This window comes from Harpia harpyja, chromosome W, assembly GCF_026419915.1.
Source record: "Harpia harpyja isolate bHarHar1 chromosome W, bHarHar1 primary haplotype, whole genome shotgun sequence".
In the NCBI taxonomy this organism is placed as follows: Eukaryota; Metazoa; Chordata; class Aves; order Accipitriformes; family Accipitridae; genus Harpia; species Harpia harpyja.
Window position 1 is genome coordinate 13466635 of NC_068968.1, and position 11370 is coordinate 13478004.

The following is an 11370-nucleotide window of genomic DNA, read 5'->3' on the forward strand; positions in this document are numbered from 1 at the left end:
GAAAAGAGGGGAAAGAGACAGGCAACGGTATAGAGGAAAACCAGGGAAAAGTGACACGTGAGGGAGAAGAAGGGAAAGAGACACGCGAGGGAAAAGAAGGGAGAGTTCATGGAAAAGAGGGGAACCGAGGAAAAGAGATTCGCGACCAAAAACATGGGAAAGAGAGACTTCATGGAAAAGAGGGAAAGCAGGGAAACGAGACAGGCGAGAAAAAAGCAGGGGAAGAGAGAGATCATGGAAAAAAAGGAAACCAGGGAAAAGAGGCAGGCGAGGAAAAAGAGGGGAAAGAGAGAGTTCATGTAAAAAGAGGGAAACCATGGAAAAAAGACAGGCGATGAGAAAAGATGGAAAAGAGGCAGATGACGGAAAAACTGGGGAAAGAGAGAGGCGAGGGCAAAGAGGAAAAGCAAGGAAAAGAGACAGTCGAGGGAAACGAAGGGAAAGAGAGAGTTCATGGAGAAGAGGGAATCCAGGGAAAAGAGACAGGCGAGGAAAAAGCAGGGCAAGAGAGAGCTCATTGAAAAGGGGGAAACCAGGGAAAAAAGACAGGCGATGAGGAAAGATGGAAAAGAGACAGATGATGGAAAAACTGGGGAAAGAGACAGGCAAGGGCAAAGAGGAAAAGCAAGGAAAAGAGACAGTCGAGGGAAAAGAAGGGAAAGAGAGAGTTCATGGAAAAGAGGGAAACCAGGGAAAAGGGACAGGCGAGGGGGGAAGAGGAAAAAGAGAGAGTCAATGCAGAAGAGGGAAGGCAGGGAAAAGAGGCAGGAGAGGGAAAAGAAGGGAAAGAGAGAGTTCATGGAAAAAAGGGAAAGCAGGGAAAATAGGCGATGAGAAACGATGGAGAAGAGAGAGTTCATGGAAAAACTGGGGAAAGAGTCATGCGAGGGCAATAGCGAAAATCAGGGACAAGACAGAGTTGAAGGCAAAGAGAGTGTTCATTGAAAAGGGGGAAACCAGGGAAAAGAGACAGTGGAGGGGGAAAGAGGTAAAAGAGAGAATTAATGCAGAAGAGGGAAACCAGGGAGAAGAGGCAGGCGAGGAAAAAGAGGGGAAGGGAGAGTTCATGGAAAAGAGGGAAACCAGGGAAAAGAGGCAGGCGAGGGAAAAGAAGGGCAAGAGAGAATTCATTGAAAAGGGGGACACCAGGGAAAAGAGGCGAGAATGAAAGAGGTAAAGGAGAGAGTTCATGGAAAAGAGGGAAACCAGGAAAAAAAGACAGGCGATGAGAAAAGATGGAAAAGAGATGATGGGAAAAGTGGGGAAAGAGACAGGCAAGGGCAAAGAGGAAAAGCAGGGAAAAGAGACAGTCGAGGGAAAAGAAGGGAAAGGAAGAGTTCATGGAGAAGAGGGAAACCAGGGAAAAGAGGCAGGCGAGGGACAACCAGGGGCAGAGAGATTTCATGGAAAAAAGGGAATCCTGGGAAAAGAGACAGGCGAGGGGGAAAGAGGTAAAAGAGAGAGTCAATGCAGAAGAGGGTAAGAGAGACAGGCGAGGCGAAAAGAGATAAAAGAGTCAAACGATGAAAAGAAGGGGAAGAGACAGGCGAGGGCATAGAGGAAAACGAGGGAAAAGAGGCAGCTGAGGGAAAAGAAGGGAAAAGAGACACGCGAGGGAAAATAAGGGAAAGAGAGAGTTCATGGAAAAGAGGGGAACCGAAGAAAAGAGACACGCGACCAAAAACAAGGCGAAGAGAGACTTCATGGAAAAGAGGAAAACCAGGTAAAAGAGGCAGGCGAGGAAAAAGAGGGGAAGGGAGAGTTCATGGAACAGAGGGAAACCAGGGAAAAGAGGCAGGCGAGGAAAAAGAGGGGAAAGAGAGAGTTCATTGAAAAGGGGGAAACCAGGGAAAAGAGAGAGGCGAGGGGGAAAGAGGTAAAAGAGAGAGTCAATGCAGAAGAGGGAAGGCAGGGAAAAGAGGCAGGAGAGGGAAAAGAAGGGAAAGGAATAGTTCATGGAACAGAGGGAAACCAAGGAAAAGAGATAGACGAGGGCAAAGAAGGGGAAGAGGGTGTGCATTGAAAATGGGAAAACCAGGGAAAAGACACAGGCGAGGGAAAAGCAGGGGAAGAGAGAGTTCATGGGAAAAAGGGAAATCCAGGAAAAAAGACAGGCGATGAGAAATGATGGAAAAGAGACAACTCATGGAAACACTGTGGAAAGAGTCAGGCGAGGGCAAAGGCGAAAAGCAGGGACAAGACAGAGTCGATTGGAAAGAGAGTGTTCATTGAAAAGGGGGAAACACGGGAAAAGAGACAGGCGAGGGGGAAAGAGGTAAAAGAGAGAATTAATGCAGTAGAGGGAAACCAGGGAAAAGAGGCAGGCGAGGAAAAAGAGTGGAAGGGAGAGTTCATGGAAACGAGGGAAACCAGGGAAATGAGATAGTCGAGGGAAAAGAAGGGGAAGAGAGAGTTCATGGAAAAGGGAGAAACCAGGGAAAAAAGACAGGTGATGAGAAAAGATGGAAAAGAGACAGATTATGGAAAAAATGGGGAAAGAGAGAGGCGAGGGCAAAGAGGAAAAGCAGGGAAAAGAGGCAGGCGAGGGAAAGGAAGGGAAAGAGAGCGTTCATGGAGAAGAGGGAAACCAGGGAAAAGAGGCAGCTTGTGGAAAAGAAGGGAAAAGAGACACGTGAAGGAAATGAAGGGAAAGAGAGAGTTCATTGAAAAGAGGGAAAGCAGGGGAAAGAGGCAGGCGAGAGAAAAACAGGGGCAGAGAGTGTTCATGGTAAAAAGGGAATCCTGGGAAAAGAGACAGGCGAGGCGAAAAGAGATAAAAGAGACAAACGATGAAAAGAGGGGAAAGAGACAGGCAACGGTATAGAGGAAAACCAGGGAAAAGTGACACGTGAGGGAGAAGAAGGGAAAGAGACACGCGAGGGAAAAGAAGGGAGAGTTCATGGAAAAGAGGGGAACCGAGGAAAAGAGATTCGCGACCAAAAACATGGGAAAGAGAGACTTCATGGAAAAGAGGGAAAGCAGGGAAACGAGACAGGCGAGAAAAAAGCAGGGGAAGAGAGAGATCATGGAAAAAAAGGAAACCAGGGAAAAGAGGCAGGCGAGGAAAAAGAGGGGAAAGAGAGAGTTCATGTAAAAAGAGGGAAACCATGGAAAAAAGACAGGCGATGAGAAAAGATGGAAAAGAGGCAGATGACGGAAAAACTGGGGAAAGAGAGGTGAGGGCAAAGAGGAAAAGCAAGGAAAAGAGACAGTCGAGGGAAACGAAGGGAAAGAGAGAGTTCATGGAGAAGAGGGAATCCAGGGAAAAGAGACAGGCGAGGAAAAAGCAGGGCAAGAGAGAGCTCATTGAAAAGGGGGAAACCAGGGAAAAAAGACAGGCGATGAGGAAAGATGGAAAAGAGACAGATGATGGAAAAACTGGGGAAAGAGACAGGCAAGGGCAAAGAGGAAAAGCAAGGAAAAGAGACAGTCGAGGGAAACGAAGGGAAAGAGAGAGTTCATGGAAAAGAGGGAAACCAGGGAAAAGGGACAGGCGAGGGGGGAAGAGGAAAAAGAGAGAGTCAATGCAGAAGAGGGAAGGCAGGGAAAAGAGGCAGGAGAGGGAAAAGAAGGGAAAGGAAGAGTTCATGGAAAAAAGGGAAAGCAGGGAAAATAGGCGATGAGAAACGATGGAGAAGAGAGAGTTCATGGAAAAACTGGGGAAAGAGTCATGCGAGGGCAATAGCGAAAATCAGGGACAAGACAGAGTTGAAGGCAAAGAGAGTGTTCATTGAAAAGGGGGAAACCAGGGAAAAGAGACAGTGGAGGGGGAAAGAGGTAAAAGAGAGAATTAATGCAGAAGAGGGAAACCAGGGAGAAGAGGCAGGCGAGGAAAAAGAGGGGAAGGGAGAGTTCATGGAAAAGAGGGAAACCAGGGAAAAGAGGCAGGCGAGGGAAAAGAAGGGCAAGAGAGAATTCATTGAAAAGGGGGACACCAGGGAAAAGAGGCGAGAATGAAAGAGGTAAAGGAGAGAGTTCATGGAAAAGAGGGAAACCAGGAAAAAAAGACAGGCGATGAGAAAAGATGGAAAAGAGATGATGGGAAAAGTGGGGAAAGAGACAGGCAAGGGCAAAGAGGAAAAGCAGGGAAAAGAGACAGTCGAGGGAAAAGAAGGGAAAGGAAGAGTTCATGGAGAAGAGGGAAACCAGGGAAAAGAGGCAGGCGAGGGACAACCAGGGGCAGAGAGATTTCATGGAAAAAAGGGAATCCTGGGAAAAGAGACAGGCGAGGGGGAAAGAGGTAAAAGAGAGAGTCAATGCAGAAGAGGGTAAGAGAGACAGGCGAGGCGAAAAGAGATAAGAGTCAAACGATGAAAAGAAGGGGAAGAGACAGGCGAGGGCATAGAGGAAAACGAGGGAAAAGAGGCAGCTGAGGGAAAAGAAGGGAAAAGAGACACGCGAGGGAAAATAAGGGAAAGAGAGAGTTCATGGAGAAGAGGGGAACCGAAGAAAAGAGACACGCGACCAAAAACAAGGCGAAGAGAGACTTCATGGAAAAGAGGAAAACCAGGTAAAAGAGGCAGGCGAGGAAAAAGAGGGGAAGGGAGAGTTCATGGAACAGAGGGAAACCAGGGAAAAGAGGCAGGCGAGGAAAAAGAGGGGAAAGAGAGAGTTCATTGAAAAGGGGGAAACCAGGGAAAAGAGAGAGGCGAGGGGGAAAGAGGTAAAAGAGAGAGCCAATGCAGAAGAGGGAAGGCAGGGAAAAGAGGCAGGAGAGGGAAAAGAAGGGAAAGGAATAGTTCATGGAACAGAGGGAAACCAAGGAAAAGAGATAGACGAGGGCAAAGAAGGGGAAGAGGGTGTGCATTGAAAATGGGAAAACCAGGGAAAAGACACAGGCGAGGGAAAAGCAGGGGAAGAGAGAGTTCATGGGAAAAAGGGAAATCCAGGAAAAAAGACAGGCGATGAGAAATGATGGAAAAGAGACAGCTCATGGAAACACTGTGGAAAGAGTCAGGCGAGGGCAAAGGCGAAAAGCAGGGACAAGACAGAGTCGATTGGAAAGAGAGTGTTCATTGAAAAGGGGGAAACACGGGAAAAGAGACAGGCGAGGGGGAAAGAGGTAAAAGAGAGAATTAATGCAGTAGAGGGAAACCAGGGAAAAGAGGCAGGCGAGGAAAAAGAGTGGAAGGGAGAGTTCATGGAAACGAGGGAAACCAGGGAAATGAGATAGTCGAGGGAAAAGAAGGGGAAGAGAGAGTTCATGGAAAAGGGAGAAACCAGGGAAAAAAGACAGGTGATGAGAAAAGATGGAAAAGAGACAGATTATGGAAAAAATGGGGAAAGAGAGAGGCGAGGGCAAAGAGGAAAAGCAGGGAAAAGAGGCAGGCGAGGGAAAGGAAGGGAAAGAGAGCGTTCATGGAGAAGAGGGAAACCAGGGAAAAGAGGCAGCTTGTGGAAAAGAAGGGAAAAGAGACACGTGAAGGAAATGAAGGGAAAGAGAGAGTTCATTGAAAAGAGGGAAAGCAGGGGAAAGAGGCAGGCGAGAGAAAAACAGGGGCAGAGAGTGTTCATGGTAAAAAGGGAATCCTGGGAAAAGAGACAGGCGAGGCGAAAAGAGATAAAAGAGACAAACGATGAAAAGAGGGGAAAGAGACAGGCAACGGTATAGAGGAAAACCAGGGAAAAGTGACACGTGAGGGAGAAGAAGGGAAAGAGACACGCGAGGGAAAAGAAGGGAGAGTTCATGGAAAAGAGGGGAACCGAGGAAAAGAGATTCGCGACCAAAAACATGGGAAAGAGAGACTTCATGGAAAAGAGGGAAAGCAGGGAAACGAGACAGGCGAGAAAAAAGCAGGGGAAGAGAGAGATCATGGAAAAAAAGGAAACCAGGGAAAAGAGGCAGGCGAGGAAAAAGAGGGGAAAGAGAGAGTTCATGTAAAAAGAGGGAAACCATGGAAAAAAGACAGGCGATGAGAAAAGATGGAAAAGAGGCAGATGACGGAAAAACTGGGGAAAGAGAGGTGAGGGCAAAGAGGAAAAGCAAGGAAAAGAGACAGTCGAGGGAAACGAAGGGAAAGAGAGAGTTCATGGAGAAGAGGGAATCCAGGGAAAAGAGACAGGCGAGGAAAAAGCAGGGCAAGAGAGAGCTCATTGAAAAGGGGGAAACCAGGGAAAAAAGACAGGCGATGAGGAAAGATGGAAAAGAGACAGATGATGGAAAAACTGGGGAAAGAGACAGGCAAGGGCAAAGAGGAAAAGCAAGGAAAAGAGACAGTCGAGGGAAACGAAGGGAAAGAGAGAGTTCATGGAAAAGAGGGAAACCAGGGAAAAGGGACAGGCGAGGGGGGAAGAGGAAAAAGAGAGAGTCAATGCAGAAGAGGGAAGGCAGGGAAAAGAGGCAGGAGAGGGAAAAGAAGGGAAAGGAAGAGTTCATGGAAAAAAGGGAAAGCAGGGAAAATAGGCGATGAGAAACGATGGAGAAGAGAGAGTTCATGGAAAAACTGGGGAAAGAGTCATGCGAGGGCAATAGCGAAAATCAGGGACAAGACAGAGTTGAAGGCAAAGAGAGTGTTCATTGAAAAGGGGGAAACCAGGGAAAAGAGACAGTGGAGGGGGAAAGAGGTAAAAGAGAGAATTAATGCAGAAGAGGGAAACCAGGGAGAAGAGGCAGGCGAGGAAAAAGAGGGGAAGGGAGAGTTCATGGAAAAGAGGGAAACCAGGGAAAAGAGGCAGGCGAGGGAAAAGAAGGGCAAGAGAGAATTCATTGAAAAGGGGGACACCAGGGAAAAGAGGCGAGAATGAAAGAGGTAAAGGAGAGAGTTCATGGAAAAGAGGGAAACCAGGAAAAAAAGACAGGCGATGAGAAAAGATGGAAAAGAGATGATGGGAAAAGTGGGGAAAGAGACAGGCAAGGGCAAAGAGGAAAAGCAGGGAAAAGAGACAGTCGAGGGAAAAGAAGGGAAAGGAAGAGTTCATGGAGAAGAGGGAAACCAGGGAAAAGAGGCAGGCGAGGGACAACCAGGGGCAGAGAGATTTCATGGAAAAAAGGGAATCCTGGGAAAAGAGACAGGCGAGGGGGAAAGAGGTAAAAGAGAGAGTCAATGCAGAAGAGGGTAAGAGAGACAGGCGAGGCGAAAAGAGATAAGAGTCAAACGATGAAAAGAAGGGGAAGAGACAGGCGAGGGCATAGAGGAAAACGAGGGAAAAGAGGCAGCTGAGGGAAAAGAAGGGAAAAGAGACACGCGAGGGAAAATAAGGGAAAGAGAGAGTTCATGGAGAAGAGGGGAACCGAAGAAAAGAGACACGCGACCAAAAACAAGGCGAAGAGAGACTTCATGGAAAAGAGGAAAACCAGGTAAAAGAGGCAGGCGAGGAAAAAGAGGGGAAGGGAGAGTTCATGGAACAGAGGGAAACCAGGGAAAAGAGGCAGGCGAGGAAAAAGAGGGGAAAGAGAGAGTTCATTGAAAAGGGGGAAACCAGGGAAAAGAGAGAGGCGAGGGGGAAAGAGGTAAAAGAGAGAGCCAATGCAGAAGAGGGAAGGCAGGGAAAAGAGGCAGGAGAGGGAAAAGAAGGGAAAGGAATAGTTCATGGAATAGAGGGAAACCAAGGAAAAGAGATAGACGAGGGCAAAGAAGGGGAAGAGGGTGTGCATTGAAAATGGGAAAACCAGGGAAAAGACACAGGCGAGGGAAAAGCAGGGGAAGAGAGAGTTCATGGGAAAAAGGGAAATCATGGAAAAAAGACAGGCGATGAGAAATGATGGAAAAGAGACAGCTCATGGAAACACTTTGGAAAGAGTCATGCGAGGGCAAAGGCGAAAAGCAGGGACAAGACAGAGTCGAAGGGAAAGAGAGTGTTCATTGAAAAGGGGGAAACACGGGAAAAGAGACAGTCGAGGGGGAAAGAGCTAAAAGAGAGAATTAATGCAGTAGAGGGAAACCAGGGAAAAGAGGCAGGCGAGGAAAAAGAGTGGAAGGGAGAGTTCATGGAAACGAGGGAAACCAGGGAAATGAGATAGTCGAGGGAAAAGAAGGGGAAGAGAGAGTTCATGGAAAAGGGAGAAACCAGGGAAAAAAGACAGGTGATGAGAAAAGATGGAAAAGAGACAGATTATGGAAAAAATGGGGAAAGAGAGAGGCGAGGGCAAAGAGGAAAAGCAGGGAAAAGAGACAGTCGAGGGAAAAGAAGGGAAAGAGAGAGTTCATGGAAAAGAGGGAAACCAGGGAAAAAAGACAGGCGATGAGAAAAGATGGAAAAGAGGCAGATGATGGAAAAACTGGGGAAAGAGACAGGCAAGGGCAAAGAGGAAAAGCAAGGAAAAGGGACAGTCGAGGGAAAAGAAGGGAAAGAGAGAGTTCATGGAAAAGAGGGAAACCAGGGAAAAGGGACAGGCGAGGGGGGAAGAGGAAAAAGAGAGAGTTAATGCAGAAGAGGGAAGGCAGGGAAAAGAGGCAGGAGAGGGAAAAGAAGGGAAAGGAAGAGTTCATGGAGAAGAGGGAAACCAGGGGAAAGAGGCAGGCGAGGGACAACCATACGAAGAGAGAGTTCATGGTAAAAAGGGAATCCAGGGAAAAGAGACAGGCAAGACGAAAGAGGTAAAAGAGTCAGTGCAGAAGAGGGAAAGAAGAGAAAAGAGACAGGCGAGACCAAATGAGGTAAATAGACAAGCGAGCAAAACAGGGGGAAGCGACAGGCGAGGGCATAGAGGGAAACCAGGGGAAAGAGACAGGCGAGGGGGAAAGAGGTAAAAGAGAGGGTCAATGCAGAAGAGGGAAAGAAAAGAGACAGGCGAGGCGAAAAGAGATAAAAGAGACAAACGATGAAAAGAGGGGAAAGAGACAGGCGAGGGCATAGAGGAAAACGAGGGAAAAGAGGCAGCTGAGGGAAAAGAAGGGAAAAGAGACACGCGAGGGAAAATAAGGGAAAGAGAGTCTTCATGGAAAAGAGGGGAACCGAAGAAAAGAGACACGCGACCGAAAACAAGGCGAAGAGAGACTTCATGGAAAAGAGGAAAACCAGGTAAAAGAGGCAGGCGAGGAAAAAGAGGGGAAAGAGAGAGTTCGTGGGAAAAAAAGGGAAACCAAGGAAAAAAGACAGGCGATGAGAAACGATGGAAAAGAGACAGTTCATGGAAAAACTGGGGAAAGAGTCATGCGAGGACAACAGCGAAAAGCAGGGACAAGACAGAGTCGAAGGGAAAGAGAGTGTTCATTGAAAGGGGGGAAACCAGGGAAAAGTGACAGGCGAGGGGGAAAGAGGTAAAAGGGAGAATTAATGCAGAAAAGGGGAACCAGGGAAAAGACACAGGCCAGGAAAAAGAGGGGAAGGGAGAGTTCATGGAAAAGAGGGAAACCAGGGAAAAAAGGCAGGAGAGGGAAAAGAAGGGAAAGGAATAGTTCATGGAATAGAGGGAAACCAGGGAAAAGAGATAGGCTAGGGCAAAGAAGGGGAAGAGGGTGTGCATTGAAAATTGGGAAACCAGGGAATAGACACAGGCGAGGGAAAAGAGGGGAAAGAGAGAGTTCATGGAGAAGAGGGAAACCAGGGAAAAGAGGCAGGCGAGGGACAACCACACGAAGAGAGAGTTCATGGTAAAAAGGGAATCCTGGGAAAAGAGACAGGCGAGGGGGAAAGAGGTAAAAGAGAGAGTTAATGCAGAATAGGGAAAGAAGATAAAAGAGACAGGCGAGGCGAAAAAGATAAAAGAGACAAACGATGAAAAGAGGGGAAAGAGACAGGCAACGGTATAGAGGAAAACCAGGGAAAAGTGACACGTGAGGGAAAAGAAGGGAAAGAGACACGCGAGGGAAAAGAAGGGAGAGTTCATGGAAAAGAGGGGAACCGAGGAAAAGAGATTCGCGACCAAAAACATGGGAAAGAGAGACTTCATGGAAAAGAGGGAAAGCAGGGAAACGAGACAGGCGAGAAAAAAGCAGGGGAAGAGAGAGATCATGGAAAAAAAGGAAACCAGGGAAAAGAGGCAGGCGAGGAAAAAGAGGGGAAAGAGAGAGTTCATGGAAAAGAGGGAAACCAGGGAAAAGGGACAGGCGAGGGGGGAAGAGGAAAAAGAGAGAGTCAATGCAGAAGAGGGAAGGCAGGGAAAAGAGGCAGGAGAGGGAAAAGAAGGGAAAGAGAGAGTTCATGGAAAAAAGGGAAAGCAGGGAAAATAGGCGATGAGAAACGATGGAGAAGAGAGAGTTCATGGAAAAACTGGGGAAAGAGTCATGCGAGGGCAATAGCGAAAATCAGGGACAAGACAGAGTTGAAGGCAAAGAGAGTGTTCATTGAAAAGGGGGAAACCAGGGAAAAGAGACAGTGGAGGGGGAAAGAGGTAAAAGAGAGAATTAATGCAGAAGAGGGAAACCAGGGAGAAGAGGCAGGCGAGGAAAAAGAGGGGAAGGGAGAGTTCATGGAAAAGAGGGAAACCAGGGAAAAGAGGCAGGCGAGGGAAAAGAAGGGCAAGAGAGAATTCATTGAAAAGGGGGACACCAGGGAAAAGAGGCGAGAATGAAAGAGGTAAAGGAGAGAGTTCATGGAAAAGAGGGAAACCAGGAAAAAAAGACAGGCGATGAGAAAAGATGGAAAAGAGATGATGGGAAAAGTGGGGAAAGAGACAGGCAAGGGCAAAGAGGAAAAGCAGGGAAAAGAGACAGTCGAGGGAAAAGAAGGGAAAGGAAGAGTTCATGGAGAAGAGGGAAACCAGGGAAAAGAGGCAGGCGAGGGACAACCAGGGGCAGAGAGATTTCATGGAAAAAAGGGAATCCTGGGAAAAGAGACAGGCGAGGGGGAAAGAGGTAAAAGAGAGAGTCAATGCAGAAGAGGGTAAGAGAGACAGGCGAGGCGAAAAGAGATAAGAGTCAAACGATGAAAAGAAGGGGAAGAGACAGGCGAGGGCATAGAGGAAAACGAGGGAAAAGAGGCAGCTGAGGGAAAAGAAGGGAAAAGAGACACGCGAGGGAAAATAAGGGAAAGAGAGAGTTCATGGAAAAGAGGGGAACCGAAGAAAAGAGACACGCGACCAAAAACAAGGCGAAGAGAGACTTCATGGAAAAGAGGAAAACCAGGTAAAAGAGGCAGGCGAGGAAAAAGAGGGGAAGGGAGAGTTCATGGAACAGAGGGAAACCAGGGAAAAGAGGCAGGCGAGGAAAAAGAGGGGAAAGAGAGAGTTCATTGAAAAGGGGGAAACCAGGGAAAAGAGAGAGGCGAGGGGGAAAGAGGTAAAAGAGAGAGTCAATGCAGAAGAGGGAAGGCAGGGAAAAGAGGCAGGAGAGGGAAAAGAAGGGAAAGGAATAGTTCATGGAATAGAGGGAAACCAAGGAAAAGAGATAGACGAGGGCAAAGAAGGGGAAGAGGGTGTGCATTGAAAATGGGAAAACCAGGGAAAAGACACAGGCGAGGGAAAAGCAGGGGAAGAGAGAGTTCATGGGA